General features: G+C 46.0%; 1 protein-coding gene and 1 long non-coding RNA gene across 3 annotated transcripts in view; one reads left to right on the forward strand and one right to left on the reverse strand.

Annotated features, from left to right (window-relative positions):
* Window positions 1-27,082, forward strand: part of ZC3H12B (zinc finger CCCH-type containing 12B) — a 323,692-nt gene that overhangs the window by 190,762 nt on the left and 105,848 nt on the right. The gene's annotated exons all lie outside the window — the stretch shown is intronic.
* The window catches only part of LOC134948935 (uncharacterized), a 60,414-nt gene continuing 40,570 nt past the window's right edge, over window positions 7,239-27,082 (reverse strand). The window contains exons 3-4 of the long non-coding RNA XR_010183064.1: window positions 19,181-19,477; window positions 7,239-7,506 (exon numbers count right to left, since the gene is read on the reverse strand). This is a non-coding gene — a long non-coding RNA (uncharacterized LOC134948935). The remainder of the gene's footprint in view (window positions 7,507-19,180; window positions 19,478-27,082) is intronic.

Genomic DNA, 27,082 nt, shown 5'->3' on the forward strand with positions numbered 1-27,082 from the left:
TTAAGGACCCTTCGGACCGTAAAATAGAAGCTATGCTAAAGTCCATGTATACAGCAGCAGGAGTGCTGCTTAGACCTGGGTTGGGTGGCATTTGGGTAACTAAGGCGCTAATGGTATGGATAACAGAACTCAAGTCTGGTCTACATGACGATCACCTTATACTTCTCGCTGATCAGATCTGGGAAGCTGCTGATTATCTATGTACAGCTTCTACTGACGTCTGTCAGCTCACTTCTCGCCTTTCATCATCGCTAGTTACAGCACAACGAGCGCTCTGGCTACGTTCTTGGCAAGCGGAGGCAGAGGTCAAAAAAGGTATAGAAGCGTTACCTTACGGTGGCGAGAAGTTATTTGGTCCTGAATTGGACAAATGGATTTCTGAGGCCACGGGAGGAAAGTCTGTTTTTTTACCATTACCTCCAACAGTACCTAGAAGGAGATATTCTGGACCGGCGTTCAAATCCTTTAGACCTCAGTCCTTTCGCGGGCGTGGCAGGGGAACGGCCACACCTGATAGACGAGGTCGGGGACGTTGTTTCCAACAAACCAATACCACTTGTCAGGATACTAAAGTCACCGGCAAGCCAGTGGCATGACGGGCTCTCAGCCCATCTCGGATTTCCTATTGTGGGAGCACGCCTTCAGTCATTCCAGTTGGCGTGGCTTCAGACGTCCACAGATGGGTGGATCCGCAATTTAGTTTTAAAAGGTTACAAAATAGAGTTAGACTGTCTCCCGCCAATGCGGTTTTTCGGGACAGGACTGCCTGTGTCGGACGACAAGAAGGCGGTTCTGCAGATTGCCATTCAGTCTCTGCTGGATGCAGCAGTGTTGATTCCGGTCCCTGTACACCAACAGGGTCAGGGTTGTTATTCCAGTCTGTTTGTGGTACCAAAGCCGGATGGCTCGGTCAGGCCAATATTGAACTTAAAGGGTCTCAATCAGTACGTCACTTACTACAGATTCAAGATGGAATCTCTGCGGTCAGTAATTGCAGGCCTAGAGCCGCAGGAATTCATGATTGCGCTGGATCTCAAGGATGCGTACTTACACATTCCGATTTGGCCACCTCATCAAAGGTTCTTGCGGTTTGCAATACGGCAGAACCATTACCAGTTTCAGGCTCTACCGTTTGGCCTCTCGTCAGCGCCTCGGGTATTCACCAAAGTGATGTCTGTGATGATAGCTCATCTCAGATCCCTGGGAGTGATAATAGTTCCGTACTTGGACGATTTACTCATCAAAGCTCCGTCTCAACAAATCCTCCTTCAACAGGCGTTGCTGACATACAATGTACTTGTTCACCACGGTTGGATTGTCAACTTCAAGAAATCGCATCTAATTCCATCTCAACGACTTCAATTCCTAGGTATGATTCTCGATACGGTAAATCAAAGAATTTACCTACCAGAACAGAAAGTACAGGTCATTCGTCATCTGGTACAATTAGTGCTCAAGCCACGCACAGTCTCGGTTCATTTGTGCATAGGCACAATGGTGGCGGCTTTCGAAGTGCTTCAGTTCAGAAGACTTCACTCACGTCCTTTTCAACTGGATGTGCTCACACAGTGGTCGGACTCACATCTGCAGATTCACCACAGGGTGAGGTTGTCTCCAAGGGCCAGAGTGTCTTTACTCTGGTGGCTCAAAGTACAGAATCTAACCGCAGGGAAACGGTTCGGCGCCTGGAATTGGATAACTCTCACGGCGGACGCGAGTCTCAGAGGTTGGGGAGCTGTAGTTCAAAATTATCAGCTCCAGGGTCTCTGGGCGGATCACGAAAGATTGCTGTCTATAAATGTCCTGGAACTCCGGGCAATTTACAATGCGCTACGACAAGCAGTGCACATGCTGCAGGCTCAGGCTGTTCAGATGCAGTCAGACAATGCGACGGCGGTCGCATACATCAACAAACAAGGAGGAACGAAAAGCCGCATGGCAATGCGGGAAGTAGCTCGAATCCTCAATTGGGCCGAGTATCACCAAGTGATATTGTCGGCAGTATTCATTCCGGGAGTGGACAACTGGGAGGCGGATTATCTCAGCCGTCGGGATTTTCATCCAGGAGAATGGGCATTAAATCCAGAAGTGTTTCACATGCTGGTCCAGAAGTGGGGTTACCCTCAAGTGGACCTGATGGCATCTCGCCACAATCATCAAACGCCCCAGTACGTGTTCAGAACGAGAGATCCAAAGGCAGTGGCGGTGGATGCTCTCACAATCAAGTGGCCATACAGTCTCGTGTATCTGTTTCCACCATTTCCGCTGCTCCCTCTATTGCTAAAATGGATCAAAAGAGAGTCCGTCACAGTCATACTAGTGGCGCCTCATTGGCCTCGGAGAGCTTGGTTTTCGGATCTCCGCGGTCTACTCGCAGACGATCCTTGGCCGCTCCCACTACGTCCGAACCTGTTACAACAGGGTCCGTTCCTTTACCCCGATTTAGCGCGGCCTGCGTTTGACGGGGTGGCTGTTGAGACAGCCCTCTTAAGAAGAGAGGGCATTCCAGAATCGGTTATACCAACCATGTTACGAGCTAGGAAGCCGGTTACGGCAGCTCATTATTACAGAATTTGGCGTGCCTATATAGGTTGGTGTGAAGCTCGGAAGTTTCCGACATCATCTTTCAAGTTATCCCGTCTTTTGTTATTTCTACAGATGGGGTTAGATGGAGGTCTGCGTTTATCCACACTAAGGTGGTCATTCCGAGTTGTTCGCTCATTGCCGATTTTCTCTATATTGCGATTAGTCGCTTACTGCGCATGCGCAATGTTCGCAGAGCGCATGCGCTTAGTTATTTTATTCAAAAGTTAGGTATTTTACTCACGGCATTACAAGGTTTTTTCTTCGTTTTGCTGATCGTAGTGTGATTGACAGGAAGTGGGTGTTTCTGGGTGGAAACTGGCCGTTTTATGGGAGTGTGTAAAAAAAACGCTGCCGTTTCTGGGAAAAACGCGGGAGTGGCTGGAGAAACGGGGGAGTGTCTTGGCGAACGCAGGGTGTGTTTGTGACGTCAAACCAGGAACGACAAGCACTGAACTGATCGCACTGGAAGAGTAAGTCTCGAGCTACTCAGAAACTGCAAAGAAAAATCTTTTCGCAATATTGCGAATACTTCGTTCGCAATTCAGCTAAGCTAAGATTCACTCCCAGAGGGCGGCGGCTTAGCGTGTGCACTGCTGCGAAAAGCGGCTAGTGAGCGAACAACTCGGAATGAGGGCCTAAAGGTGCAGATATCTGCGTTGTCAATTTATTTTCAAAGAAGATTGGCTCTATTGCCGTCGGTACACACCTTTATGCAGGGTGTCCTCAGAGTACAGCCTCCATTCACTCCACCTACTGCGCCATGGGACTTGAATCTGGTTTTAGATTTTTTTCCAGTCTTTTTATTTTGAACCCTTACAACAAGTGGATATTAAGTTTCTCACTTGGAAAAAAAATTTCTCCTAGTCTTGGCTTCGGCAAGGCGTGTTTCAGATTTGGGTGCCTTGTCATGCAAGCCACCGTATTTAGTGTTTCATGATGATAGAGCGGAACTTCGGACGAATCCCGCTTTCCTACCAAAAGTAGTGTCCTCTTTTCACATCAATCAACCAATAGTAGTTCCTGTGTTAACAGGAGATTCTGGAACCTTGGATGTGGTACGCGCACTACGCGTTTATGTATCCCGAACGTCTACAGTTTGTAAGACGGATACGTTGTTTATCCTCTATAATGCAGCCAAGTTGGGTTGGCCAGCTTCTAAGCAGACCTTATCCAGATGGATAAAACTGACCATACGTCAGGCTTACCTTCATGCTAGGTTACAGCCGCCTACATCAGTAACAGCTCATTCCACACATTCTGTAGGAACGTCATGGGCAGCTGGTCGTGGAGCTTCTATGACACAGCTTTGCCGTGCGGCTACATGGTCTTCAGTGCACACGTTTGTGCGCTTTTACAAGTTTGATACTTTTGCGGCATCAGCGTCTAGCTTTGGCCGTCTAGTGTTACAGGTGCCAGACAGCTCTCCCGCCCACGGGGGAAACTTTGGTACGTCCCAAGAGTACTCCAGTGACCCCTAGTGGATGAAAAAGAAAATAGGATTTTGGTACTTACCAGGTAAATCCTTTTCTTTGAATCCATAGGGGACACTGGACGCCCACCCAGAGCAGTTTTACCTGGTGTGGTAGGTTCAGAAAATCTTATGGTAACACACTCTCACCGACTGTTTCAAATTAGCAAGTTCTATCGGGTTGGTGTCAACTGTTAGTTGTCAGTAACGTTATGTGTCAACTTTATTGTTGTCCGTTTTTGTTATATCTAATTCTCCATTGTCAACCTCTATAGCTCCTGTTCGGCTCAGTAAAAAACACTGAGGTACTCTGGGATATGGAGGGGAGGAGTAGTCTCAAATTTTAATTTATTCAGTGCCTAGTTCCTGTGGAACCGTCCATATCCCAAGAGTACTCCAGTGCCCCCTATGGATTCAAAGAAAAGGATTTACCTGGTAAGTACCAAAATCCTATTTTTTTTTTGCAGATTCAGCATTGCAATATTTATGTGTTTCTTGCCTTGCCAGTTGTGAAATCTCTACCCTAACCAGTAAAACGAGATGAGATGACTCACCGTTCATGGGAACCACGCAATTACAGTGTCGTAGACAATACATTTAGTGAATTTTTAAATATATTTTAGAACTCTTCCTATCAGTGACGCATAGTACTTTTATAGGCCCTACACACTGGCCGACAATCCTCAAAGATATGAACGATCTTGTTCATTATTGAACTAGATAACGTTCATATCTTTGAGTGTGGAGTCACCAGCGATGAACGATGCGCGGCCCTGCGCTCGTTCATCGCGGGTGCCCCGTCGGCTGTGCATGCAGGCCAATATGGCCAATACGATCTCGTCCATATTTGCCTGCACTTCTGTGGAGCCGGGTGACGGGGGGAGCGAAGAAACTTCACTCCCCCTGTCACCCTTCCCCCCCCGCCGCCGGGTCGCCCATCGGCCGTATCCGCCGTCGGGCAGCTCGGCAGCGGATCGTTAAATGTGTAGGACCCTTTACTTTTACAGACTACCTACTTGGGAAACCCTTTCTTCTTAAACCACAGATTCTAATAAACATTTGTGGTGCTAATCCCATTTCCATTTTGCAGAAGTGTAAATACCTGTTTTCAGATATACTGTATCTTTTGTACTTTGTATAGGGCTGATGCAAGTGTGCAATGATGATGATGATGATGATAAGTAGCAAACCATGTGTATAGATGATAGGCAATGATGTGTGCAATTACATGCATTTAGCTTTGTGCATGCAATGCAGCAACAATTCCCTTGCCATCATATTTGTATTTTTTTTATTTTTTAAATGCAATACAGAAACTGGGTAGAAAGAATTCCTGCTGTTTAATACATTGGGGGTCATTCCAAGTTGTTCGCTCTGTATTTTTTTCTCGCAACGGAGCGATTAGTCGCTAATGCGCATGCGCAATGTCCGCAGTGCGATTACGCCAAGTAAATTTGCTATGCAGTTAGGAATTTTACTCACGGCATTACGAGGTTTTTTCTTCGTTCTGGTGATCGGAGTGTGATTGACAGGAAGTGGGTGTTTCTGGGCGGAAACTGGCCGTTTTATGGGAGTGTGCGAAAAAACGCTACCGTTTCCGGGAAAAACGCGGGAGTGGCTGGAGAAACGGGGGAGTGTCTGGGCGAACGCTGGGTGTGTTTGTGACGTCAAACCAGGAACGACAAGCACTGAACTGATCGCAGATGCCGAGTAAGTTTGAAGCTACTCAGAAACTGCTAAGAAGTGTCTATTCGCAATTCTGCTAATCTTTAGTTCGCAATTTTGATATGCTAAGATTCACTCCCAGTAGGCGGCGGCTTAGCGTGTGCAAAGCTGCTAAAAGCAGCTTGCGAGCGAACAACTCGGAATGACCCCCATTGTTACTGTCCTCCATGTGACTAAAGATGTGATGGATTTACTGAGAACTATGTTTTGTGTGCAGGGAAGTCGCACCCAATCTGTCCATGCAATTATGTATTAATACGAAAATCTGCTTTTGTTATGTTCGCTGTTGACCAAAACATTTTCAAGTTATACACAGGTATATCATGAATATGGTTTTAGCGTGCAGACTATCTTGTTTAATTTGAGGGTATTCACATCCAAATTGGGATAAAAATATTTGGACAGTTGACCCAAAAGCTGTTTCATGGACAAATGTGGTCTATTCCATCATTATTTCTTTGTCAGCAGGAAAAAGGTCTGGGGTTGATTCCAAGTGTGTCATTTTCATTTGGAAGCAGTTGCTGTGAACCCACAACTCTGTCTACAGCAGGGGTGGGGAACCTTTTTTCGACCAAGGAACATTTGAATATATATAAAATCCTTTGTGGGTCATACAAAAATTATCAACTAAACTTCACACCGGCCATATCTAACCTAGAAAAATCCCTGAAACATTGGCTGGAGCTCCCACTATCCCTACTAGGCAGGGTGGAAGTAATTAAATCAATATTACTCCCAAGATTAACCTATATAATGCAACTTTTACCCATTAAACTCACTGTCACGGATATAAAATTAATTAATAAAATGTGCTCGAAGTTTGTCTGGCAATCTAAGAAACCAAAAATTTCCCTCAAAAAATTATGTCTGCCAAAGAAGGAGGGGGGGCTAGGTTTCCCAGATTTAACAATGTACTCCTATGCTATTCACTTTCGATATGCCATGGATTGGCTGCTAGAACAAAAACAATACACAAATTATGAGATAGAATGTGCAATGTTTGCACCTTTATCCCCAGTAGCCCTACTACATATCCCTAAAACTGCAATAGATAAGAGCATATACCAAAATATCTTTCTCAGAGAGGCCCACTCAGCTTGGCATTATGTAAACACATCTCTTGGTCATAACCCATTGTGGTCTCAATGGTTACCAATATGGGGTAACCCCCTATTCAGCCCTGGAATTGAAAATGCAGCTTTCCACCGCTTTCGACAAAAAGGCCTAAAGGCAGTTTCCCAAGTGTTTGATCCTGGAGGGAAAGTTTGCCCCTTCGATCAGTTACAGAACATTTATGGCCTAGCCAACTCAGGCTACTTCGCCTACGCGCAATTACTACACTATGTCTCATCCCTCCCAATCAGCTTCACTCCCCACACTTCCACAGACAAACTGAAACAAATTTTTAGCAAATGTAAACTTAAAAAATACAAACCAAAATTCACGTATCTAGCTTTATTAGAACGCCATAAAGAACACACTTTGACACAAATCACGGACTCATGGGTAAAAGACATCCCCTCTTTACCACAGGATGGTACAATAGTGAAGTACTATCACTCAGTGTTAAGGATGGTGCACTCCTCGGTGCTCCAGGAGGTCCATGTGAAAACTGTCCATAGAGCGTATATCTCTCAGAGCAGACGCAGTCACTTTGTGCCGGAAGAGGATGGTAGATGCCCAAAATGCAGAGCGTCTTCTGCAACGCTACTGCACAACTTATGGACCTGCGGATACATAAAGAAATATTGGAATAAGGTCATGTATTTTATAAACACAACCTTCCATACATGTCTGATGCTCAACCCCCTCCCGCTATTATTCGCAAATTTTGATGTATGGGACCTTGGGACGCAGGGGAGGAGACTTGTGCCCATACTGTCTGTGATAGTCACAGTAGCAAAAAAGGTAATACTGAACTCATGGATCAAAAGAAAGTCTCCATCGCTGAGAGAGCTGACGAATCTACTCAATAAATACATAGCTTATGACAAATATGATGTTCTCTCAGACTCTAGAAATGGTACAGAAAGGTTCAACAAGAAATGGGGTCCCTACATAGAAAATATACAGAGATGATGTGGAGAGGCCGGGGGGAGGTTGAGATAGGGTGCGCTACCAGAATGAAGATATACGAAAGGAGGGGTGGGAAAAACCCTTGAAACCCTATATGTGTCTATATAATGTCTTTAAATGTCCTTATAATATTTTTAAGACCTCTACTAAATAATATCAGGATGACAGATCCTATAAGATGACTGTGGTCTTGGAGGCCCAGCTGGGTCCCGGTTACGTTTATGCCTTTGTCCACTGACCAGGTGCAATGTTCCTATACGAACTGAAGTATATGCTCTCGGGCTTTACCCCCCCCCCCCCTAATTTCCACTTTTCACCCCCCCCCCCCTTTCCCCCGCCCCCCCCAGTTTCCCTCCTTCCCATGTTAACACCCCCCCCCCCCCCCCTGTTTAAAATTCTAGTATATAGTTGTAAGGATATTCATCGACTGTCAGAAACACCTAAGTGCTTAAAGTTGGATTACCCTGCACAAGTTCTATACTACAATAATTTATTATGGGGTGACTCTTAAAGTCACTGCAATTGACCCACTTTCACAGAAATCCACTATTTTCGTATGAGAATATACTGTGAAACTTTAGTATGTAGCACTAAACTATTTTTGAATGTATCAAACTATTCTGTCGATGATGTATATTGTCTGTTATATATTGTCTGTTAAATATGCAAAATTCAATAAATACATTTGAAAAAAAAAAAATTATCAACTAAAAAATTAGCCTGCCCCCAGTAGTTATGCCCCAAGTCAGTAGTTATGCCCAGTAGATATACCCCCAGTCAGTTGTTGTGCCCCATTAGATATGTTCCCAGTCAGTTGTTATGCACCATTAGATATGCCCCCAGTCAGTTGTTATGCCCATTAGATATGCCCCCAGTCAATTGTTATGCCCCATTAAATATGCCCCCTGTAGTTATGCCCCATTAGATATGCCCCCTAGTAGCACCGCTTACACACACACGTTAAAAGAACACAATACTCACCAGCCCCGCTCCTGCTTCCAAACCGCTGCCCTCCCGACATCATGACGTCTCTCCCATAGCGCCGCGCAGCCGCACACGTACACTGCCTGAGACGGAAGCCAAAGTTTAGGAATGAGCTTCTGCCTCTGGCTGCTGCTGAGGGGAAGGAGCCGGGCTCCCGCTGGTAACAAAATCTCAGTGGGCGCCCGGCATCTCCCTCGGTTTGGTGAGCCTGGCGGGGCCGGATCAAATGTCTTCCGCAGGCTGGAGGTTCCCCACCCCTGGTCTACAGGAAGACAACAGTGATGGCTGATTGCAGGATCCCTTCCATGATTTGAAAACCTCTTCACAACATCCAGCCAAGTGAAGAACACTCTCCAGGAGGTAGGCATATCATTATTCAAGTCGACCATAAAGAGAAGACTTTACGAGTACAAATATAGAGGGTTCAGCACAAAGTCCAAACTATTCATGATATATTTCAGAAAAGGCAGCCCCAACACTGATACTCCTGGCGCTGTGATAAATAACTCTACAAATATAGATAGAAATAAATATTCACACTCTAAGAGTGCTTTAATCCACCTCAGCTGCATGTAATAAGGGTTTGCTTAGAACCCATGTTAGGCTAACAGAAAGGACAATAAATAGATGATTACTGGACAAGCACAGTAATCATCTATTTATTGTTCTTTCTGCAAACCATTCACGAACCTAAAGAATAGAAAGGTCAGATTACACTTTGCAATTAAAAAAAAAAAAAAACCCTAACAAAGCCAGTACAGTTCTGGCATATCATTTTTTAAACAGGTTAAACTAAGATCAACTTGTATCAGTATTTTGGGAAGACGAAAGTATGGAAAAGGCTTGAAACGGCTCATGATCCGAAGGAGCACTTAATCTTTTAAACATGTTGGAGGCAGTGTGATGGCATGGGCATGCATGGCTTCCAGTGGCACTAGGGTGGTCATTCCGAGTTGATCGTTAGCTGCTTTCGTTTGCAGCGCAGCGATCAGGCAAAAAAATGGCAATTCTGCGCATGCGTATGTGGCGTAATGCGCACGCGCGACGACTTTCACAACGGCCGTTGCAGTTTCACACAAGGTCTAGCGAAGCTTTTCAGTCGCACTGCTGACCGCAGAGTGATTGACAGGAAGTGGGTGTTTCTGGGTGTCAACTGACCGTTTTCGGGGAGTGTGTGTAAAAACGCAGGCGTGTCAGATAAAAACGCAGGAGTGGCTGGGGAAACGTAGGCGTGGCTGGGCGAACGCAAAGCGTGTTCGTGACGTCAAAACAGGAACTTAATAGTCTGCATCTGCAGTGATCGCAAGCTAGGAGTAGGTCTGGAGCTACTCTGAAGCGGCACAAAATTATTTTGTAGCTGCTGTGCGATCCTTTCGTTCGCACTTCTGCTAAGCTAAGATACGCTCCCAGAGGGAGGCGGCTTAGCATTTGCACGGCTGCTAAAAGCAGCTAGCGAGCGATCAACTCGGAATGAGGGCCATGGTCACTAGTGTCAATAGATGATGTGCAGGGCCGGATTAAAGCTGGTGAGGGCCCAGGGACAATGAAGTTGTGAGGGCCCCACTAGTAAGAGTGATTGAAAATCCTCAGTGATCCCCTCCCCACAAAAAAACACAAACACACACACACACACACACACACACACACACTGCCTCAACACTTAAGAAACCCAGTTTTTTTTTTTTGCAGGCAAAGAAGGTAATATTTTGCAGTGGCCGAGTCAGTCACCTGATCTCAACCCGGTCGAGCATGCGTTTCACTTGCTGAAGACAAAACTAAAGGCATTTTGTATATTGATAAAAATAAACTATTTATACTTCTATTTTTGAAAGCATTCATAATTTGCAGCATTTTTTCACACCTAACAAAATGGAAAACCTTGGCACTAGTGATCAACAGTCAGTTGTTATTAACAATAATCCCTGTGGATCTAAATAGTTTTTGTGATCCCTAATTCGCTGTTAGATTAAACCTCTGTCTGTTTGAATAGTGAAGAAAATTAAAAGAAAATTGGTACTAACTGCACTACTAGGGTCACAAATTGAACTATGAAGCCAAGATGCCAGTTACAAAAGTGTATATTGGTTAAATAACAAACAGAAAAAAATGCATATATTACACAGTTAAAAAACTTACATAAAAACAGTTGCAATGCAGTCATTTGGTAGTTACAAATAAAATTGCCACAATGTTAAACACAAATAGTATCACTTTGGAATGGTAACGTTACCTACAAAAATATTCAGTGACTCATAATTTAGTAGATTAGCATTTATTAAAGGTAAATGTAGATCCTGAACACCTCGGAATTGTAGGCTTAATAGCAAGTCATGTTTTCTGGTTATCCAGATAAACACATATGGAAAATATTAACTTTTATGGATTCATATTCATAAGGCACTGTAGCTTAGAGTCTGTAGTGCTCCAATGAGTATCAGTGCTTAGGTCTCAGTGAAGGTACGACATCAAGTGGCACCTAGTTTACCCAATGGTAGTTATTAGGGTATGCACCGATCCAGTATTTTGTGCGATGCCACGTTCAGCAATAAGCAGCACTAATAATACCCGAATTTTATTATGCGGGTGTAGATGTGTCCGATGCTGAAAGGCAAACAGTACCTCTTTTGGGGTGGGGGGGGGGGGGGGGGAGGTGGCAGGGTTGTTCAAGCGTTCTCGGATCTTTTAGATCATCTGGCCACACTAAAGGAGAAAAGCCGTAAAGTTGCCGCTCACTGCTGTATTGGTAGCCGCAGTAAGGAGGGAGCTAGGAAGATGCCGCTCACTGATATTTGAATTGCCGCATTGGAGAGGGAGCTAGGAGGTCCTTCATGCTGCAAATCCCAAGTGTATGTCCAAAGGTGAACAAGGGCAGAGTCGTAACGTGTTACGTCATGTTCACGTGAATTTCTCAATGATATGACTCCTGTTTGACCAGCAGGTGGATTTACACATATCATACAGTTGATTGCATCTTATTAACGCATTTTTCCACACCATCCTAAAACTTTTTGCACAGTACTATATATATACTTGTGTGTATGTATGTATATATATATATATATATATATATATATATATATATAATATTTTATTTAGGATACATACCCCACCTGATGGCCATCTGTGCACTACAGTAGGTTGCAATCGAGACAGGCAAAATTCAGGGAAGATGCTTGGTAGTGTTACCGATGCACGAGCAGTGCAGCTTGGCACACTGTCAGAGATCATCAGTCTTTGGCATGAAGGTATTGTTCCAGTTAACGCTGTTGTACAAGAAGTGTTACTAAGCAACCTAGGGGCAAGTGAGGTAGAGACTTTCCCATGTTGGCTAAGGTGTATCTTAAATCTTCAAAGCATGAATGCACAGACGTTATAGAACAACAACTTCAGAGATGAAACAAAGAAAACAAATCATATAATAATCATGTGCACATCACGTGTGAATAAATCAAAGTTTTGGAAGGCTAAGTACATAGTGATACTGCAGTTCAAAGGTTGAAAAGTAACCAAACGTGTTTGGAATACATATCCCTATCTTATGGCTACCAGTGCATATAGTTGCGATTGATAAAGGCAGAAGTCAGGGAAAATGCCGGGAGGTGTTGTCGATGCACGGGCACTACAGCTCCAGCACACTGTCATAGATTGGCAATCTCCTGCATGAGGTAAACGCCATGCCATTAAACGCTGACTTACATCAAATGTTACAGAGCATCCTGGGTGCAGGTAGGCAGAGGTGTGCCCGATAGTAGGAAGTGTCTAATGTTGCCAGGGAAACATGGTGTAAATAAATTCTATGTTAGAGATGTAGCATAGTAAAAGAACATTATGGTGTTAAAAAAAAAAAAAAAGAAAGCACGGATACACATTATAAAGCGGTATTGCGGAACAACATCTGTTGAGGCAGCGGAGGGACACGATCAGTTATCATGTGTCTTAGGGGCAAATTCAGCATGCGAGGCCAAGGATACTGCCTGTGACGCAGTCCTTGGTCTCGCCACTCCCGGAACACTTGGGCAACACGTTTCTGGCAACGCCGGCCGTCCCATTACTCCCCCCGAACGCCTCTGTCGGTCAGTCAGACAGAGGCGTTCGCAATACTGCATGTGCAGTTTCCCAGTTATCTGGAAACAGCACTGAGGAATGCAGGAACTATCCTTACAGTACACCTCCTTTCGTGAGTTCCCTAGATCCTTGAGCTTGTGAAGAATGGCATGCCAGAAATTGATATCACATGCCCATGGAGATGGCTTTTCTTCTCAAATTCTATGTTTCTATTTGATGTTAATTTGCATTTATGAAAGTACTGTACTGGCAGTTAGCATTGATGCATATGTAGTGCATTTAATGCATCTGAAACAACCATGTTGTTTAATGGTAACCATTTTTAATGGATGGTGCATTCTGGAGAACCATGCAAACTATGAATAAGCATGAATTTGATGTTTTGGACTCTTTTTGAAACTCAAGAGGTCATGTACCATTGTGCTTGTAGAGTCTGTATGTTGCGAAAAAATGGGCCAAAGTTCTTTGATGGACCTTTCAAATTGAGATGATCTATTGATTAAATTGGAACTGGGTCTATTTACTCTATTTACTTGGATGGAGGTAAAGTAGACGGAGATAAAGTCTCAGCCAGCCAGCTCCTGTCAATTTTCAAACACAGCCTGTAACTTGGCAGTTAGAAGCTAGTTGGTTGGTACTTTATCTCTGTCCACTTAATCTTTCTCCAAGGCTTAGTAAATAGACCCCTTTTCTCTGGCATCCATAAGGGATATTGAGGACAGATTAGTACAATGTGGGTATAGACGGGTCCAAAGGAGCCAGTGCACTTTAAATTTCTTCAACTGGGTGTGCCCCCCCTCTATGTCTCCTCCTACAGCTCAGTTTAGAAAAAAGTGCCCTCAGAAGAGGATGCACACTCTGCAAGCTCCAGAGTTTTTCTTCAATTTCTTTTCGAGTTTTATTTCTTTCGGTATGCTGTTTGGGCAACAGCATACCTGCACTATGAGAGTTAGGGAAGGGGGGGGGGGGGGTCACCGGCCTCTTGAGGTGTAGAGCTGCTTCCCCGATGCTGGACCACTGTCCTGAGGGCCTGTTTGTTCAGTGGGGCATGGCGCCTTGGCTCTTGCAGCCGCAGCATGCTGCACAACCATAACGGTGGCTGACGGTGATCATCGGTGGTGAGTACCAACCGGGAGCCCCGCTAGGGGGGTCCCATGGTTCACTGTGCGGGTGAGGCATACGGGTCCCTCCTGGGGGGGACCCGCTGTAGCCTCTGCATGAGACTGGCTAATAAAAACGTTGTACCAAGCATTTATGTGTGGCTACATACATTTGGAGACATAGCCAGTATAAATATCCTAAAGTAGCTCCGGCACCATGGCGGGTGCGGAGCTACATGAGAGTGGGCTCAGCGGCATTTTGGCACCTTCCTCAGCATAGCAGCAGCAGCCTCACAGCTCCTCCATATCAGTCCCCGGATCGTTGGTACCAGATGTAGAAAGGGAGAGCCGCTATATCTGTGCACAAGTAACATCCCTCTGAGGGATTTCTCATATTACAGTCTCACTGTTGTTTACACAAAAAACTCTGACAGCCTCACTGGGGCTGCACAGCGCTGGGTGCGCTAGGGTCCTCTCTCCTGTTTCTCATCTCACATGCAATAGGGCAGGCTTGTATGTAAATATAGGACTGTTTTGTGTGTGTATTCTTACTCCGAAAGTGTTCCTCCCAGAAGAAAAAGTAAGAACACTTCAAGAAATGTTTTGCATGGTGCTCCGACATGCTCGACTCTCCATTCATCTTCGCATAAAATTGTTGGGAAAGATGCTGGCTTCGTACGAGGCAATTCAATTTGGAAGGTTTCATGCCAGACCGTTCCAATTAGACATTCTGAACAAGTGGTCCGATTCCCATCTTCAGATGCACAGGATGATTTGGTTGTCACCCCAGGCCAGGATCTCTCTCCTGTGGTGGCTACAGTCTTCCAACCTGCTGGAAGGTTGACGATTTGGGATTCAGGATTGGATCCTCCTCACGACGGATGCGAGTCTGAGAGGATGGGGAGCTGTCACCCAGGGGGCGCAGTTCCAGAGCAGGTGGCCTGCCCAAGAAGCCCTACTTCCAATCAACATTCTGGTAATTTGGGCTATCTACAATGCACTGATTCAGGCATCCCCTCTACTCCGGGATCAGGCGATCCAATTGCAGTCGGACAACGCCACGATGGCTTCGTTTGACGGCATGGAAGTTGAGCGGAACATCCTAGCTCACAAAGGGCTTTCCAAAAAGGTCATTGCCACTATGGTGCAAGCCAGAAAACCTGTGACGTTGAAACACTATCATCATATCTGGCGGAGATATGTCTCTTGGTGCGAGGAATGCACATATCCCTCTGCAGAATTCAACTTGGGGAGGTTTCTACGATTCTTGCAGGCTGGAGTGGATAAGGGCTTACGTCTGGGATCCATTAAGGTCCAGATCTTCGCTCTTTCCATCTTCTTCCAGAAGAAGTTGGCTCTCTTGACAGAAGTTCAGACCTTTTTGCAAGGGGTGCTTCACATACAACTTCCATTCGTGCAGCCTATGGCACCTTGGGATCTGGATGTAGTGTTACGTTTTCTACAGTCCTGGTTTGAACCACTGACGACAGTAGAAGATAAGTACCTCACGTGGAAAACGGTGATGTTACTGGCCCTGGCTTCTGCTAGGCGTGTCTCAGAATTGGGGGCCTTGTTGTGCAAAAGTCCTTACTTGGGGGTCATTCCGAGTTGATCACTTACTGCCGTTGTTTGCAGCGCAGCGATCAGTGTAAAAAATGGCTAATCTGCGCATGCTTATGCACCGCAATGCACATGCGCGTAGTACGGGTACAAAGAGCATCATGGTTTTGCACAAGTTCTAGCAAAGCTTTCAGTCGCACGGCCGAATGCAGGAAGATTGACATGAAGTGGGCGTTTCTGGGTGTCAACCAACCGTTTTCAGGGAGTGCTTAGAAAAACGCAGGCGTGGCTGGGCAAACGCTGGGCGGATGTGTGACATCAAAAGCCGTCCCTCCGTCGTTAGAATCAACGCACACGAAGAGTAACTACAGGGCTGGTCTTTTTTTGTACAAAATGATTTTGCAGGTGTTCTGCTGCACAGGCGTTCGCACTCCTGCAAAAGTAAAATACACTCCCCGGTGGGCGGCGACAATGCGTTTGCACGGCTGCTAAAAGTAGCTAGCGAGCGATCAACTCGGAATGACCCCCTTGGTCTTTTACGAGAACAGAGCGGAGCTCAGAACTAGACGGCAGTTCATGCCGAAGGTGGTCTCCGCGTTTCACTTGAATCAACCTATCATGGTTCCGTCTAGTTCTGACACTTCTGCTCCTCCAGAGGCATTGGATGCTGTGCGAGCCTTGAAAATTTATATCAAAAGGACGGCTCGGATCAGAAAGACGGATTCCTTGTTCGTGCTCTATGATGCACAGAAAAAGGGTTGCCCTGCTTCTAAGCAGTCCGTTGCTTGTTGGATTAGGCTTACTATCCAACAGGCCTATGTGTCGGCAGCCTTACTGGTTCCACACTCTCTGAAGGCCCACTCTACAAGATCGGTAAGCTCTTCCTGGGCGGCTGCACGTGGAGTCTCGGCCCTGCAACTATGCCAAGCTGCTACCTTGTCGGGGAAGAACACCTTTGTGAAGTTCTACAAGTTTGATACCCTGACCAAAGAGGATACCCAGGTTGGGCAGGCGGTGCTGCAGATGTCTCCGCACGTTCCCGCCCGTTCTGGAAGCTTTGGGACATCCCCATTGTACTTATGTGTCCCCAATATCCCTTATGGATGCTAGAGAAAATAGGATTTTAAATACCTACCGGTAAATCCTTTTCTCGTAGTCCATAAGGGATATTGGGCGCCCGCCTCTGTGCTGTGACTTTCTGCAGGTTCTCTGTATGTGTTCCTATTCAGCTGTTAATGTTGCCAGATGTTGATGGCTAAGTTTTATATTGGTGTGCTGGTGTGAAATTCTCACCACTCTTTTTGTTGTTATGTTCCTTCTGTCAAGTATGTCATTCTCCTTCGGGCATTGTTTACCTATAACTGAGCTGTAGGAGGAGGCATAGAGGTGAGGAGCCAGCACGCACAGTTGAAGAAATTTACAGTGCACTGGCTTCTTTGGACCCGTCTATACCCCCATCGTACTAATCTGTCCCCAATATCCCTTATGGACTACGAGAAAAGGATTTACCGGTAGGTATTTAAAATCCTATTTTATCTCTGTCTACTTTATCTCTCTCCAAGGTTTAGTAAATAGACCACTATGTTTTGAACTTCTTATTTAAAGTCATAGGGGTCTATTTTCGGAATTCACCACTTGTCATAAAAACAGCAGTTTCCGACAATTTAAGGTTGAATCCAGATTCAACCTATTCAATCAAACTGCCGTTGATCCGTCAAGTCAGAAATTCAGACTTGTCGGAAAATACGTGGATCGGCGGATTAGCCGCGGATCCACGCGTTTTATTGGATTTGCGGCCAAATCCGACAGGTTTTAGCTCCGTTTCCGACAATGTCAATCCGACTTTAAAAAAAGTCTGATTGGCATTGTCGGGAACGCAAATTGAATCCGTTGGAAAGGATCCCACATCAATAGAATACACCCCATAGTAAGTAAAGATTCGAGAGACAAGGAAAGAACATAATTAATTGTGGATTCAATTCATTTACGACTGCAGCCTCTTTAAATTAATTTCTCCCACCCTTTTCTGTTACCAGTTGATACCTGTGCTGGATCTGATATGATATGTGTTAGCCACATGTGATTTAGGCAAACCATCATCTAGGCATTGTGGATGAAAACTTGAAGTTAATAGGATGTTTTTAACGTCGGTCTCTTTTGTAAAGAAAGAGGTTTTGATGGTCCGGTCATTGATGGTTACAGTGACATACAGGAAATTAATATTGTTTTCAGTGTAATTCTTGAGTGATTTTACTGCACAGTCTGACTCATTGATTGCCGATAAGAATATGATAAGTGTTAAAAAAAAAAAGCAAAATAATAATACAAATACAGTTTTTTTCACTTACAGAGAGAAGCTTTAGTAATAAGCACAGCCGAACTGGTGTTTCTGTAAAGTCCCCTTGCCCTTGACAACAAACCTTGCAATATGACAACCTAGAATAGGGATTTCTGTGGCAAGAACTTATGTATACGAGGGGGTACCCAAAAGAAACAGGGATTGTGTTCTAGAGGGTGGGGCGCTTGTAGTACGGGCTTCTGCTGCTAGGTGAATGTTTCCAGAACCCTTCTGAGCCAGTATCCCCGCCGATGTTGCAGGGGAAAGTAGCGTTTAATTGCAGTGATTCACCCCCCCCCCCATGAGTTATTCACTCTTTTGCTTATTTTTAGTGAAGTCAAATGTGAAAACAATGCTCATTTGTTTCTTGATGTGAGAGGGATTGTGTGCTCATTTTGTACCCCAGGCTCAAACTGTCAACCAAAGTATTAATTTGGAAGTTTTAAAAAAGCTGTGTCACGATTTGAGGAAAAAATGTCCCAATTTGTGGCGAACAGGTTACCGGTTCTTCTATCTTGACAACGCACCTGCCCACAAAGCGATGAGTGTTAAGCAATTTTTAACCAAAAACGACATGACACCTTTGCCTCACCCACCGTATTCACCCAGTCTCGCCCCGTGCAACTTTTTTTTATTTCCTCGGATGAAAAGAGACCATAAAGGTAAACGTTTTGCTGACAGTGAAGAGGTGAAACAAAAAACGTCAGAAGTACTTAAAGGCATCAATGAAGATGATTTAAAAAAAATGTATTGAGCAATGGAAAAACGTTTGGACAAATGTATTTATTTAATTGGGAGAGTATTCTAAGGGTGACTGAAGATTCAAAATATACAAATAATTAATAAATTAATAAATCATTAATTCCTGTTTATTTTGGGTACTTCCTCATATAGAAAAAAAATCCATAGATTTTGGAAATACAGTCTGTGACATCAGTCCTAAATTTTCTACTTACAAGCAGGGGCAGAATTGCTGCAGAGCATCTATTGACAATTAAGGGACTGCTGAGAAACAACCCCCATTAGTGATGTTGAGGGGGCTGTCCCATCCCCAATAGTGATGCTCCTTCCCCAGCCGACCGCACCACCTGTTCGTACGCCCTCATCACCATGTATTTTTGATTTGAAGGGATCTGGACTGTTTGTGTGAGAAAAATGTCAGTAGTAAATATGACCACTCAGAATACTATGTAATGGGCAGTGACGTGTGGTGAGGTCATAGGCTGGGGAGGCACTGATATATATATATACCAATGCACAGTGGCCCCCCTCTCTCACCTGACATTGTAGGCGCCTGGGATTGTGCTGCTGCTGGCTGGCAGGGTGGAGGAATGAGAGGGAAGAGCGCTGGTCTCCGTCGCTCTGCCTCACGCACCACCTCTCTGGGCTTCCCATCGCCACCGCTGCTGGAGTCGGGACAGCTGCAGCTCCAACGCCAGTCACCGCTGGGTCCCGGCGCCACTTCCACCTGCCACGCCGCTTATGGGTGATTGGACAGCGGATCCAGCACTTTGCCAGAGAAGGTAGTATTGGTGGACTCAAATCAATAAGTTTAGAAATGGATTAGATAAATTCCTAGTGGAAAAAAATATCCAAGGATACAGCATTTAATTAAGATAAAAAAAACGAATTTATTATACAGTTTGAACTCGATGGACATCTGTCTTTTTCAACCTCAACAACTATGTAACAGGCAATACAATTTTACGTGACAGCCTAGAGACTGATGCGTCCACTATCGGTGGATTTTCCCATTTTTTTCCTATCCTCCAGAGGAAAAGGAAAAGATGAGAGCAACTTGTTGGGGATCTGAAACTTCTTATCAGGATTAACCCATGGTTCTTCAAACAGGGTATTTAATTCCTTTGACACAGGAAAAGTAACTGAGGACTTCTTTTTTACATTAAAATAAGATTCCTCACTCTCCTCTGACACCTTATTAGGAATGTGCAGGACATCTCTGATAGCCTCTATAAGAGCCTCTATTCCCTGTGACAGAGCAGCATCCCCCCCCCCCACCCCTCCAAATCCACCTCACCCTGTTCCAAATGTGAGCCCATCAGCGTCAGATTGCAGGATATGGGCCAGAGATTGCTTTTGCGGACAAATGGGAGGGGACTGAGACGCTTTTTGGGGGATTGAGTCTCTGTTCATAAACTCATCCACAGTTTGTTTTAAGTATTGCGTCTCTTTCTCATTGCGGGACAATTTTGTAGAAAGAGTGGAAATCATTCCTTTGAGAGAATTAACCCACTCCGGTTCAGCCCTGCTAGCTTGTGAACCCTGAGTACCCAGTAGTGAGCTCCCTGGTGAAGAGAAACACTCCGCTATACAAGAAACACAAATGACATAATATAAATGTGACAGCACACAAACACACACAGGAAAAGGTTAAGCACAATTAACCCACAAAGAGCCCTTCAGGGAGACACAGAGTTATTTGGAGCCAGCCCCCACCGCGCCCTTATCGCCACTGCCAAGCTTAGCCGGGTTGCAGACTAAGTACCCTGATAGGGGACCGAAGGGCAGATTTATTAAGCTCGATGAAGTGATAAAGTGGAAGGTGATAAATGACCAGCCAATCAGATCTTAACTACCATGTCACAGGATGGGTTTGAAAAATGAGAGTTAGGAGCTGACTGGCTGGTCCTTTATCACCTTCCACTTTATCACTTCACCGAGATTAATAAATCTGCCCGTCAGTACGCTAATAGGCGCTCCCCCCCCCTCCCCCCGCTATGACCCCCTGGTACCGCTGAGGTAATCTGGAGTCACACCGGATGAGCTGCGCATCCCTGTCCTGTCAGCGTATGTGTCCACTGCCGAGGGAAATTGGTGCTGGTGAGCTGCTGGATCCTCTCATGGTGCTGCTATTTTTATACTGGCTGAGGAATCTGGTGCTTAAAATGGAGAGAAACCGTTTTAAGGCTGCGTTGCCAGTCTGGGTACTGTGTACAGTGTACTGAGATGCAGTTGTGTACTGTGTTTGGAGATGAAATCCGCCCCGTTTAGAAGCCGTGCGTCTCCATACCCTCGTGCCGCCATAATGGCCGTCGACCTGCTAACCGGGACGCCGGCTTAGTACTTACCACTCTTCTTTCTTCTGGCTCTGTTAGGGGTGGCGGCGTGCTGCAGGAATGTACGCTCGCCTTGGTGGGGCTTGCAAATAGTTCCCTCAGAAGCTCAGTGACCTGTCAGCGGGGAACGGGACCATTAACCCTTCAAGAGGTTGCCCCCCCTAAGTCCCACGAAGCAGGCAGGCTGGTGCCAACCAGCCCTGCCTGAAAATAACAAACATACTGTATAAAATAAATGCAGAAAACTCTTCAGGAGCTTCCCTAGCGTGACTGGCTCCTCCGGGCACATTTTTTAAACTGAGTCTGGTAGGAGGGGCATAGAGGGAGAAGCCAGCCCACACTATCAAATTCTTAAAAAAAGAAGAAACTGATGACACAGAATATGTGTCATAAGTATCTTCTTTGTATTATTTTAATAATTAATCACAGGGGAGGCACTGTCTCCCCTGACCGCACATCCCTAGACTAATGGGATAATGTATAATGTATATATTAATGTAGCAAGTGCATACATTGTCTGCCGAAAACATGCTATAGACCAGGCCTGGCCAACCGGTGGCTCTCCAGCTGTTGAGGAACTACAAATCCCAGCATGCCCTGCCACAGTATTACTTTTAGGCCATGCTAAATCTGCAGCAGGGTATGCTGGTATGTGTAGTTTCACAACATCTGGAGAGCCACAGGTTGGCCAGGCCTGCTATAGACAAATGCTATCTATGAACGTTACAGTATTACGGGTTGAAAAAAGTTTTCTCTAACGTCCTAGTGGATGCTGGGGACTCCGTCAGGACCATGGGGAATAGCGGCTCCGCAGGAGACAGGGCACATCTAAAGAAAGCTTTTAGGATCACATGGTGTGTACTGGCTCCTCCCCCCATGACCCTCCTCCAAGCCTCAGTTAGGTTTTTGTGCCCGTCCGAGCAGGGTGCAATCTAGGTGGCTCTCCTAAAGAGCTGCTTAGAAAAAGTTTTTTTAGGTTTTAAATCTCAGTGAGTCCTGCTGGCAACAGGCTCACTGCATCGAGGGACTTAGGGGAGAGATTTTCAACTCACCTGCGTGCAGGATGGATTGGAGTCTTAGGCTACTGGACATAGCTTCAGAGGGAGTCGGAACACAGGTCATCCTGGGGTTCGTCCCGGAGCCGCGCCGCCGACCCCCCTTACAGATGCTGAAGATCGGAGGTCCGGAAACAGGCGGCAGAAGACTCTTCAGTCTTCATGAAGGTAGCGCACAGCACGGCAGCTGTGCGCCATTGTTGCTACACACTTCTCACTGACCAGTCACGGAGGGTGCAGGGCGCTGCTGGGGGCGCCCTGGGCAGCAATATTAAATACCTTTAGTGGCAAAGAATACATCACATATAGCCATTAAGGCTATATGTATGTATTTAACCCAGGCCAGATTTCTCAAAACCCAGGAGAAAAGCCCGCCGAAAAGGGGGCGGAGCTTATTCTCCTCAGCACTCAGCGCCATTTTCCTGCTCAGCTCCGCTGTGAGGAAGGCTCCCAGGACTCTCCCCTGCACTGCACTACAGAAACGGGGTAACAAAGAGAAGGGGGGCATAAATTGGCGATATTTATATATTAAAAGCGCTTATAACAAAAACAACACCTTTTAGGGTTGTTTATATACATTTATAGCGCTTTTGGTGTGTGCTGGCAAACTCTCCCTCTGTCTCCCCAAAGGGCTAAGGGGGTCCTGTCTTCGATTAGAGCATTCCCTGTGTGGCTGCTGTGTGTCGGTACGTGTGTGTCGACATGTATGAGGACGATGTTGGTGTGGAGGCAGAGCAATTGCCGGTAATGGTGATGTCACCCCCTAGGGAGTCGACACCGGAATGGATGGCTTTAGTTATGGAATTACGTGATAATGTTAGTACATTACAAAAGTCAGTAGACGAAATGAGACGGCCGGAAAACCAGTCAGTACCGGCTCAGGCGTCTCAGACACCGTCAGGGGCTGTAAAACATCCCTTACCTCAGTCAGTCGACACGGGTACCGACACAGATGAATCTAGTGTCGACGGTGAAGAAACAAACGTATTTTCCAACAGGGCCACACGTTATATGATCACGGCAATGAAGGAGGCTTTGCAGATCTCTGATACTGCTGGTACCTCAAAAAGGGGTATTATGTGGGGGGTGAAAAAACTACCTGTAGCTTTTCCAGAATCAGAGGAATTGAATGACGTGTGTGATGAAGCGTGGGTTAACCCAGATAGAAAACTGCTAATTTCTAAGAAGTTATTGGCATTATACCCTTTCCCACCAGAGGTTAGGACGCGCTGGGAAACACCCCCTAGGGTGGATAAGGCGCTCACACGTTTATCAAAGCAAGTGGCGTTGCCGTCTCCTGATACGGCCGCCCTCAAGGATCCAGCGGATAGGAGGCTGGAAACTAACCTGAAAAGTATATACACTCATACTGGTGTTATACTGCGACCGGCAATAGCCTCAGCCTGGATGTGCAGTGCTGGGGTAGTGTGGTTGGATTCCCTGACTGAAAATATTGATACCCTGGATAGGGACAGTATTTTATTGACTCTAGAGCAATTAAAGGATGCGTTTCTTTATATGCGAGATGCTCAGAGGGATATTTGTACTCTAGCATCAAGAGTAAGTGCGATGTCCATATCTGCCAGAAGAAGTTTATGGACGCGACAGTGGTCAGGTGATGCGGATTCCAAACGGCATATGGAAGTATTGCCATATAAAGGAGAGGAATTATTTGGGGTCGGTCTATCGGATCTGGTGGCCACGGCAACTGCCGGCAAATCCACTTTTTTACCTCAGACCCCCTCCCAACAGAAAAAGACACCGTCTTTTCAGCCGCAGTCCTTTCGCTCCTATAAAAACAAGCGAGCAAAAGGACAGTCTTATCTGCCGCGAGGCAGAGGAAAGGGTAAGAGAGGGCAGCAAGCAGCCCCTGCCCAGGACCAGAAGCCCGCCCCGGGTTCTACAAAGCCATCAGCATGACGCAGGGGCTTTACAAGCGGACTCAGGAGCGGTGGGGGGTCGACTAAAGATTTTCAGCAATCAGTGGGCTCGCTCACAGGTGGACCCGTGGATCCTGCAGATAGTATCTCAGGGTTACATGTTGGAGTTCGAAAGGTCTCCCCCTCGCCGGTTCCTAAAGTCTGCTTTACCAACGTCTCCCTCAGAAAGGACGACGGTATTGGAAGCCATTCACAAGCTGTATTCTCAGCAGGTGATAGTCAAGGTACCCCTCCTACAACAGGGAAAGGGGTATTATTCCACACTATTTGTGGTACCGAAGCCGGACGGTTCGGTAAGACCTATTCTAAATCTGAAATCCTTGAACCTGTACATACAGAAATTCAAGTTCAAGATGGAGTCACTCAGAGCAGTGATAGCGAATCTGGAAGAAGGGGACTTCATGGTGTCCCTGGACATAAAAGATGCTTATCTGCATGTCCCAATTTACCCCTCACACCAAGGGTATCTCAGGTTCGTGATACAAGACTGTCATTATCAGTTTCAAACGCTGCCGTTTGGTTTGTCCACGGCCCCTCGGGTCTTTACCAAGGTAATGACCGAAATGATGGTTCTTCTACGAAGAAAAGGCGTATTAATTATCCCTTACTTGGACGATCTCCTGATAAGGGCAAAGTCCAGAGAACAGCTGGAAGTCGGTGTAGCACTAACCCAAGTAGTGCTTCAGCAACACGGGTGGATTCTGAATCTTCCAAAATCTCAATTGACCCCGACAACACGTCTGCTGTTCCTGGGAATGATTCTGGACACGGTTCAGAAAAAGGTGTTTCTTCCGGAGGAGAAAGCAAGGGAGTTATCCGAACTGGTCAGGAACCTCCTAAAACCAGGAACTGTGTCAGTACATCAATGCACAAGAGTCCTGGGAAAGATGGTGGCTTCTTACGAAGCAATTCCATTCGGCAGATTCCATGCACGAACATTTCAGTGGGATCTGCTGGACAAATGGTCCGGATCGCATCTGCACATGCATCAGCGGATAACACTGTCACCAAGAACAAGGTTGTCTCTCCTGTGGTGGTTGCAGAGTGCCCATCTGTTAGAGGGCCGCAGGTTCGGCATACAGGACTGGGTCCTGGTGACTACGGATGCCAGCCTACGGGGCTGGGGAGCAGTCACACAGGGAAGAAACTTCCAGGGTGTATGGTCAGACCTGGAGACGTCTCTTCACATAAATATACTGGAGCTAAGAGCGATATACAATGCTCTAAGCTTGGCAAAACCGCTGCTTCAGGGTCAGCCGGTGTTGATCCAGTCGGACAACATCACGGCAGTCGCCCACGTAAACAGACAAGGCGGCACGAGAAGCAGAAGAGCAATGACAGAAGCTGCAAGGATTCTTCGCTGGGCGGAAAATCATGTCATAGCACTGTCAGCAGTGTTCATCCCGGGAGTGGACAACTGGGAAGCAGACTTCCTCAGCAGACACGACCTTCACCCGGGAGAGTGGGGACTTCATCCGGAAGTTTTCCACATGATTGTGAACCGTTGGGAAAAACCAAAAGGTGGATATGATGGCGTCTCGCCTCAACAAAAAACTGGACAGATATTGCGCTAGGTCAAGAGACCCTCAGGCAATAGCTGTGGACGCTCTGGTAACACCATGGGTGTACCAGTCAGTGTATGTGTTTCCTCCTCTGCCTCTCATACCAAAGGTACTGAGAATTATTCGGAAAAGGGGAGTAAGAACAATACTAGTGGCTCCGGATTGGCCAAGAAGAACTTGGTATCCGGAACTTCAAGAGATGCTCACGGAGGATCCGTGGCCTCTACCTCTAAGAAGGGATCTGCTTCAGCAGGGACCTTGTATGTTCCAAGACTTACCGCGACTGCGTTTGACGGCATGGCGGTTGAACGCCGGATTCTAAAAGAAAAGGGCATTCCAGAGGAAGTTATTCCTACCTTGATTAAGGCTAGGAAGGAAGTGACCGCACAACATTATCACCGCATTTGGAGAAAATATGTTGCGTGGTGTGAAGCCAAGAAGGCCCCAACGGAAGAATTTCAATTGGGTCGATTCTTACATTTCCTGCAGGCAGGATTGTCTATGGGCCTCAAATTGGGGTCTATTAAAGTTCAAATTTCGGCCTTATCAATCTTCTTCCAGAAGGAATTGGCTTCAGTGCCTGAAGTACAAACTTTTGTCAAGGGTGTACTACATATACAGCCCCCGATTGTGCCCCCAGTGGCACCGTGGGATCTAAACGTAGTTTTGGATTTTCTCAAATCTCATTGGTTTGAGCCTCTCAAATCTGTAGATTTGAAGTATCTTACATGGAAAGTAACCATGCTACTGGCCCTGGCTTCAGCCAGGAGAGTTTCAGAGTTGGCGGCTTTATCGTACAAAAGCCCATATCTGATTTTCCATTCGGACAGGGCAGAACTGCGGACACGTCCTCATTTTCTCCCTAAGGTGGTTTCGGCTTTTCACTTGAACCAGCCTATTGTGGTGCCTGCGGCTACTAGCGACTTGGAGGACTCCAAGTTACTGGACGTTGTCAGAGCATTAAAAATATATATTTCAAGGACAGCTGGAGTCAGAAAATCTGACTCGTTGTTTATATTGTATGCACCCAACAAGATGGGTGCTCCTGCGTCTAAGCAGACGATTGCGCGTTGGATCTGTAGCACAATCCAACTTGCACATTCTGTGGCAGGCCTGCCACAGCCTAAATCTGTAAAGGCCCACTCCACAAGGAAGGTGGGCTCATCTTGGGCAGCTGCCCGAGGGGTCTCGGCATTACAACTTTGCCGAGCAGCTACGTGGTCAGGGGAGAACACGTTTGTAAAATTTTACAAATTTGATACTCTGGCTAAGGAGGACCTGGAGTTCTCTCATTCGGTGCTGCAGAGTCATCCGCACTCTCCCGCCCGTTTGGGAGCTTTGGTATAATCCCCATGGTCCTGACGGAGTCCCCAGCATCCACTAGGACGTTAGAGAAAATAAGAATTTACTTACCGATAATTCTATTTCTCATAGTCCGTAGTGGATGCTGGGCGCCCATCCCAAGTGCGGATTGTCTGCAATACTTGTACATAGTTATTGTTACAAAAATCGGGTTATTATTATTGTTGTGAGCCATCTTTTCAGA

Source organism: Pseudophryne corroboree, chromosome 8 (assembly GCF_028390025.1).
Source record: "Pseudophryne corroboree isolate aPseCor3 chromosome 8, aPseCor3.hap2, whole genome shotgun sequence".
Lineage (NCBI taxonomy): Eukaryota > Metazoa > Chordata > Amphibia > Anura > Myobatrachidae > Pseudophryne > Pseudophryne corroboree.